Source organism: Pieris brassicae, chromosome 14 (genome assembly GCF_905147105.1).
Source record: "Pieris brassicae chromosome 14, ilPieBrab1.1, whole genome shotgun sequence".
NCBI classification, from domain to species: Eukaryota; Metazoa; Arthropoda; class Insecta; order Lepidoptera; family Pieridae; genus Pieris; species Pieris brassicae.
This window is the reverse complement of record NC_059678.1, coordinates 4,333,750-4,341,357: the sequence shown is the minus strand read 5'-3', so window position 1 is coordinate 4,341,357 and position 7,608 is coordinate 4,333,750.

Below are 7,608 nucleotides of genomic sequence, written 5' to 3'. Positions count from 1 at the left end.
GAACGTAAACGTTGGAACCAAAAACGAACCGTGTTTTCTTTTGCAACATGACCGCTATACACATCATTCACCCTTCGAGTCGTTTCCGCAGCACTAGTGCCACGGCGGAACTCGTACTCCTAAATAATACGATTCTTTAAGTTTTCCATTTGTGACGATTGATTTTGACATTTCCAAAATGAGTGACGCAAACAGAAAAAAACAAATGAATGACGGTCATCGAAGCACAAATACATGAGTAAATAGCTGTACAAATTTGAGTTTGGAATACCTTACCAAAGAGGACAACGTCGTGATTAAAGTGGCCAGTACGAAATACGCCAATTTCATATGTAAGGACCTAATATTTTCAACATAATTCAACTTTTTCTGTGCGTCTTCGCTTTGATCCAAAGAAGCTACATAGCATCTTAAAATCATTAACAGCCGATAATGGTTGGGCGTTTGACAAAACCGGAGTTGACTCATCTTCGTCTTCATCATTATCACTTAGGGCGTCGTTTTCTGATTGAATTTCGTATGGTGCTACATCATCAATGGAAGAAAAACCAGGAAAGCCCTGCAGTATCTCTGGATCTTCTTCTTTCGACGTGAGGGTTCGGGCGTTTTAAACGGGATGACGAATCGTATTAAGCGTTAAGAAATGTATCAAAATATGTCTCAAGTTGCAGAGACTGGCGTATTATGCGAGAAATCGTATTAAGCGTGATCGTCTTAAACAGCTTCTACTGTATTCGGACAATTTTATTAATGCAGTTGAGTTTGTTCAACCGTTCAGCAGTTCATTGTAATAACTCGAAACTAGTCCCCACACACGTCCCTGTGTTGTGATTGGTGTTTGCGTGAGACATTCCATACACACGGACCGCACCATCACCAACCACGCTGATCTTCTAGCGTAATCTCCATTCGCAGCGTCTTGCACAATGCTTTGACTAAACTATTACCTAAGATTATTTAAGCAAGACGAACGTCTGTGGCCAGTTCTTCTATGTTATTTATTTTATAAACACTTCGTTGCAAGTATACAGATATATAGTACAATCAAAATTACTCAATAAAAAGTAGTTTTATTATTTACAGGCGTCCTTGTCGTTTTCGAGCGAGCTCTTCCAGGCAAACTATTTAATAAAATTAGTTTAAGGCGAGCACAAGAAGTGCATAACTACATAGGACATATATCTAGTTATAGTTATAAGTAAACTATGAATGAAAACTTATTGTCTTATAGTCAGATTCCTTTAGAATTTATAATAATAATAATAAGCCTTTATTCCACATCTTTGACATACATTTGATTGAAATAAAAAGAAAAATGATAGTTTTACTAAGATGTGGCTTTGAAGAATATTGGTTTTGGTTTTTAGAATTTAACAAACATAAAATATATCAAAATAAAAGTTGTTTACTAGTGGAAATTTAAAACATTTTCTTTCCGAAGTCTCTATTGTGGTGGCCTCTTTTTTGTAGATGTACCGGCTATAGCCCCGGTAATCCTCTCCTAAATCTGGCCCTGCTAAGAGTAAAAACAAAGCAATTAAAACATATGTCGATAACCCAAGCCAAGCTCGGAGTCTCGCACGAATGACCTTGTGCTAGTCTTGAGAGAAACCCATTATGTGTGCTGTGAAGAGCAGAGAAGAATAAATTGCCCCTGGTACCTTTAACCTGGTACTTTGAATCATACCTGAGGTCATAGGTTCGAATACCAATTGACGTTATATGTGCGCATTTAACAATCGCTCGTACGGTAAGCTGACAATAATTAGATTCGTAACTCATCCAGCAAAAGAAACTCTTCTCTTCGAGAGCTTTTCCAAGCCTCTAGTAGTTAATCTCACGGTGTTATCAGATACATGCATGAAGGTATTACCTGCAGCTGAGTTTCATCATCATACGTCGACTTCGAGGCAGAATGCGAAACTCCAGCCGTATTACCACATCCGTTACACAATTGTGCGTTTTTAAGACAGTTTCTGCCTCGGACCACCACTATGTGGAACCAGCTGCCCACTGAAGTATTTCCGAACCAATTCGACAACATACGAGCCCTCTAGCATTGATGATGGGCGGTGGTATCACTAAACATCATATGAGCCTCGTTACGTTACGTTAAATGTTTTATACGCTTACTTCCGTAATGGCAAAATAAAGTATTCAGAATTATTATTCTTCCTTCGTTTGTATCCTAGTGTTTTAAGTTAATGAAAGTTTAATAATCATTTATTCATTTAGTTAACACAATGTTCACTTATGAACTACGTGGAACTAGCTGTGCACTAAAGTATTTCCAACAAATTCGACCTCGTTCAGTGCTTATTAAATATGGGCCTCCTACACGTTTGCAAACTGTTACATAGAAAAGTCTGGTTTACTAACGATAGTTGAACGAGACAACGTCATAAGAAAATACTGATGGAATGGTTGCTTTTTAAAATGAAAATTTTAATTTTATTATTATAATTATTATTGATAGATATTTTGTATGGATATAGAGAAGTAGGTGAATCACAATTGAATTGATCAAGTTAAATTAATTTGTTCGTATAAATACAACCGATTGTGCCTCTTTGTCGCTCGTTCCGCGCTCTCGCTCGCACTTCAAGCCTTAAATGGAATGCCTCAGAGCGAGGTAACATCCAGGCTCCATCGAATTATAGGACGTTGTCTCGTCATAAAAAGATGATCAGATCTCAGCCTCTGCGACTTTATCCTTAATTTTTTCTATACTATACGAGCACAATGTGCTCATATATAAGTCTATTGATGCACAACTGGGGTTCGAACCTCGGCACTGGGCCTTGACTGACTTGACTAGTGTATCCCTATAAATAAGTAGCGCTACAATATTTTTAGGTCTTGGCCTCAGTATTCTGGATCTGATTCATGATAATTTGTCAATCGAGCCGTCACCGTTCGAGCGAATGTTAGATGTGCGCATAGACAGATAAACATAAATACAAATTCAAATATCAGTTCACGGGCGAAAGTTAAAACATCGAAGTGCTGCTCAGACTTTGATTACAGAATTGATACATTTTAATTTTATTTATTTAAGTACACCACATTATATATAATGATGTATCTACAGTATATATTACAATATAAACTATATGACAATTGCGATTAACATAACATTTTGCAAAAAAATACAATAAAAGTAACAATAGTTTTTTAATTTTTATTTATTTCAACATAGTATTTACAACATTCTAAACCACACAAATAAATAAAACATTTCAAACACACAAAAAATAAAAATCGAAAATTAAAGGAAATTTAAAAAGTTTGGTGCCTGATGAATCTTTCATGCTGTATTGCGATACTTATTCGTTAAGGAAACCACCAGCTCTGGAGTCACCTGTATCCACCAGGAGCTAACTAACATCTTTAATTAACTAGCACTTGAACGCTGGCACAAGAGAAACAAAATCGAAGTTGGAAATACTCATATTTGAGCAGTTCATTATTTTCCATTTAAATTTTTACTAGTAATACAAAAATACTTATTTCCTACACAGTGGCGTAACTATACCATCTGGGGCCCGTGGCAATTTCTTTTGATGGGTCCCTATCAGTAAAAATCGACAGTTTCAGTTTAATAAAAATCGAGGTTTTCAACGTACACACTACAGGTTGTATATGTCCCACTAACGGCACAATAATAAGTCCTGGGGAGGAGGAGGAGTCCTGAGGACCTGTATACCTGGACTACTGGCTAGCGAGGAGTCTATAGCCTCCACGCTAGCCTAATGCGTATTGCAATTTGCAATTGCAATTACAATCCATTGAACATAATATGTCAATGCATTCATCATCTATTCGATAGCTTTTCGGTGAAACATGAGAAAACCTGCATTAATTTACAATGAAATAAAAATAAAATTTTCCTTTTAGGCATGGGTCCTCTTGGGTCGGGAACCTGGCTATTTTGCCATTCCTGCGACCCTATTATTTATTACACACATAGGTACCAGATATATAGTTTACATTAATCCTGGGTGATAACGTAAAAACACAATTTTTACTTTGTAAAATAATTTGCAAAACTACAGACAGGACGTTATCATTGCCCATCAGAATTTCGCGTAAAATACACAAAGCAATAAAAACATCCTCATTTACTTATAAACAACACATTGGATTTTCCCGCATACACTGATTGCGGAACAGGAATCGAATAACTTAGCCCGATTGACAAAAAAATTTTCAAGACGTGATATAATTAATCCTGGCTATTATTAATTAATTACGCTATGTTTGCAAATGAGAGGCTATTGAACTCCTACATTGGTTTGTGAGACGTAATTTGGAAAATCCTTATTTTGAGCCTTTAAAATAACTAGACAGACTTAGACATGAACGTGGACCATCTTAAGAAGTTTGAACAAAGAATGATTTGAAAATGAGAAATTATTTTATAAGTATTTATTAAAAACTATTTGGTTTATCGTTTATTGTAAAAGCAGCAGAGAACTTCTTGCCCCTTTTATCTTCCCTGAACTGTTTAATATGGGTTCGTTTAAGTAGCTATTGAACAATCGCTTGGACTGAACTAAACTGGCCAACAATTTAACTTAAGGTGGAATTTTGGCCAGACGTTTGTCCAATTCTGTATATATATATATATAGTTTAAATTAGCTGTTACATGTATCAGTCAGTCAGCTGTTAAACAGATTGCTTACGTCTGGTATACTATACTCGTTTTGTTTAATATTTGATTATCTTTTTGTGATTGTTTAGAAGTGCTAGCCACAATAAAAATTGTATTTTGTGTTTAACCTATCAGTGAGTGACGACCACTTGGGGACTACTACCAACTATATCAAACTCTGATAACGTTATGTTTGCAAATGAGAGGCTATTGAACTCTTACATTGGTTTTTAAAGACGTAATTTGGAAAATCCTTATTTTGAGCCTTTAAAATAACTAGACAGACTTAGACATGAACGTGGATCACGCTATAAAGAAGTTGGAACAATAAATGGTCATGTTTATCAGTATATCAGTTATCCAACGATACCAAAACATTTATTTATTTATTTCCTATTTTTACAGTAACTTAATACTAATGCAATAGAAAACTAAACTAAAAACATAATATAAACATAACATAAACTTAAAATCTAAACCATTTTATAACTAATTATAAATAATGCAATTCTTGTGATTTCAGCCAGTGTGCAAATAAAAACATCTGTCTCACAAGCAATAATATTTGGGGTGCGCAAGACACGCGTAAATGGTGCTTCTCTGAGTAAGCTCGTACGCGTCCGAGGCACTGCCAGCAATTGCGATCGATTGGCACACGCAGCCCCAGTCTCTCCAACATTTCCGCATTATATATTTTGCCTCTAAGGACCTTAAAAAAATATAATGTGACAGTAAGGTCCCTATTTACCTCTAAGTTGTTGTATCCAACATGGGTAATTCAGAATAATTAAAAGATTGATGTAGCCCAACATGGCCTTTGGTTCCTGCATACTCCACCACAATGTATTCAAACACAAAAACATTCTTCCAGAAGTCCACTGCCATATAATGCGGACAAGGGGAAGGTGTTTAAACATTTAAAGGCAAGGATGTCTTTATAGGGAGAGAATTTAGTCCATAAGATTGTTGAACAACAGTTCAGACATTGTAAAATTTGATATGACATTTGCAAGCCTGTTTATATATGGCTGATTTAAACTCAAACTCAAAATATTTCATTCATATAGGTAACAAGTACACTTATTAACGTCAAAATAAAGTTAAATTAATTGTAAATTTATATTTACAACCAGTTCGCAAGTCAAGGGGCTAGAGCGGGTAAGAAGAACTGGCAGGAAACATTCCGCCATGCTTTTAATCCGCCAAGTATTGAGTCCTACAAATTGTTTGAACTGTAGCAAATCAATCTAATTTTCTAAAAAGCCTTTTTTGATGTACGTTTTAACGTTTAACGAGGGCTTTGAATTTATTTAGTGATAATTCTGTAATTTCCCTTGGGAGTTTGTTGTAAAAACGAATACAATTTCTATATAAGGAGTGGTTTATCTTCTGGAGCCTGGTTGGTCCTACACTCAAATTAGCTCTGTTTCGACAATTATACTGGTGAAAGACACGATTTGTTTTAAAAGTATTTAGTCATGTGTAATACAATGTCATAGTATTTAGTTCCTTAAACTTATGCCGTACTGACTCCCTCGGAGAAACACAACCAACAGCCCGCTTATGCAGCACAAATATGGATTGAAACTCTGCAGCAGCACCCCACAGTAGAATACCGTACGATATAACGCTGTGAAAGTAGCTATGGTACATAATTTTAGTTGTGACCTTATCAGTAAACTGTCGGATTTTCTTTACTGCATATGCTGCAAAGCTCAGCCTATTCTAAAGAGTATCTATATGTCCCACTTGATTTAACTATCTATTGTTATGCCTAGGAAAACAGTGTCAATATCTCACTTTACGCTAGTAGTTGTAAATCTAATACTTTTTGTTTTATTTAAGCAGTTAGATTGTGCGGATATTTGTAGTTGATTGATCTAATTGTACCACTATCTTGTGTTAGCGGTAGTTGATCTAGTTCTTAGGGTAGGAAATTAAACACTTCAATGATGACTTAATTCACTATAATTTATTTCACTGATTTTACGTGAACTGAATAACTTCAAACTTGTACAAAGAAAAAGCCCGTGCGCATGTGTCACAACCTCTTTTATAATCACAACTCCCTCCTCCGACTCGACCATTCCACTTCGGGAAGATGGTCGAGTCAATTCGTAACAATTCGTAAACAACCGAACGAGTCAAATGAATAACTATTGCACATGCGCACTTGTAGCAAGATTATTAAGAATATCTTTCATAAAAATATTTAGAATCTAATTAAATAAATATTAGAAGCTAACATTTGGCTAATTAAACAATTTGTTATATTATTAACAAAGGCTCCACCAACACTTCAATGTTGTAGCTATTTAACTTCTTGACATCATTTAAAGAGATGATTGAAAAGGCCAAATCCATTTGTTAGTTCACGTTAGTCTTAAGTGCTGAACGGAGTTTTTTATTAATATATAACAGGAGTATCATTTGATATTGAGTGATACCGCTGCCTGTAGACACTCACGTTGGCAGAAGGCTCGCAAGCAGTGGCGTAACTACACCATCTGGGGCCCGTGGCAATTTCTTTGAATGCCACAATTATAAGTCCTGTCTTAGTCGAGAGGGAATGGTCTGTAGTTCCCACGCCTGTTGCGTATTGCATTCCATAGAGCATAATGCATTCATCATCTATTCGCTAGCTTTTCGGTGATGGAAACGTGAGGAAAACTGCATACATTTACAATGAAATAAAAATAATATTTTTTGAGTTTGCGGCCTCTTATGTTGACAGCCAGCGAAGCAGAAAGAACAAAGAATATATAGAGTTATTGGACAGATTCTTTTGTTACTTAAAATTACTTATTAATCTTAAGTTGGGCTAGATCAGTGTGTTCCAACGTGTGGCCCACTCCCCGGATTGGGGCAAATTGATTGTTAATATTCGAAAATTATTTCATTAATATAACAATATTTATATTTATATTTTTTAATAAAAAAATATGTATGTTGA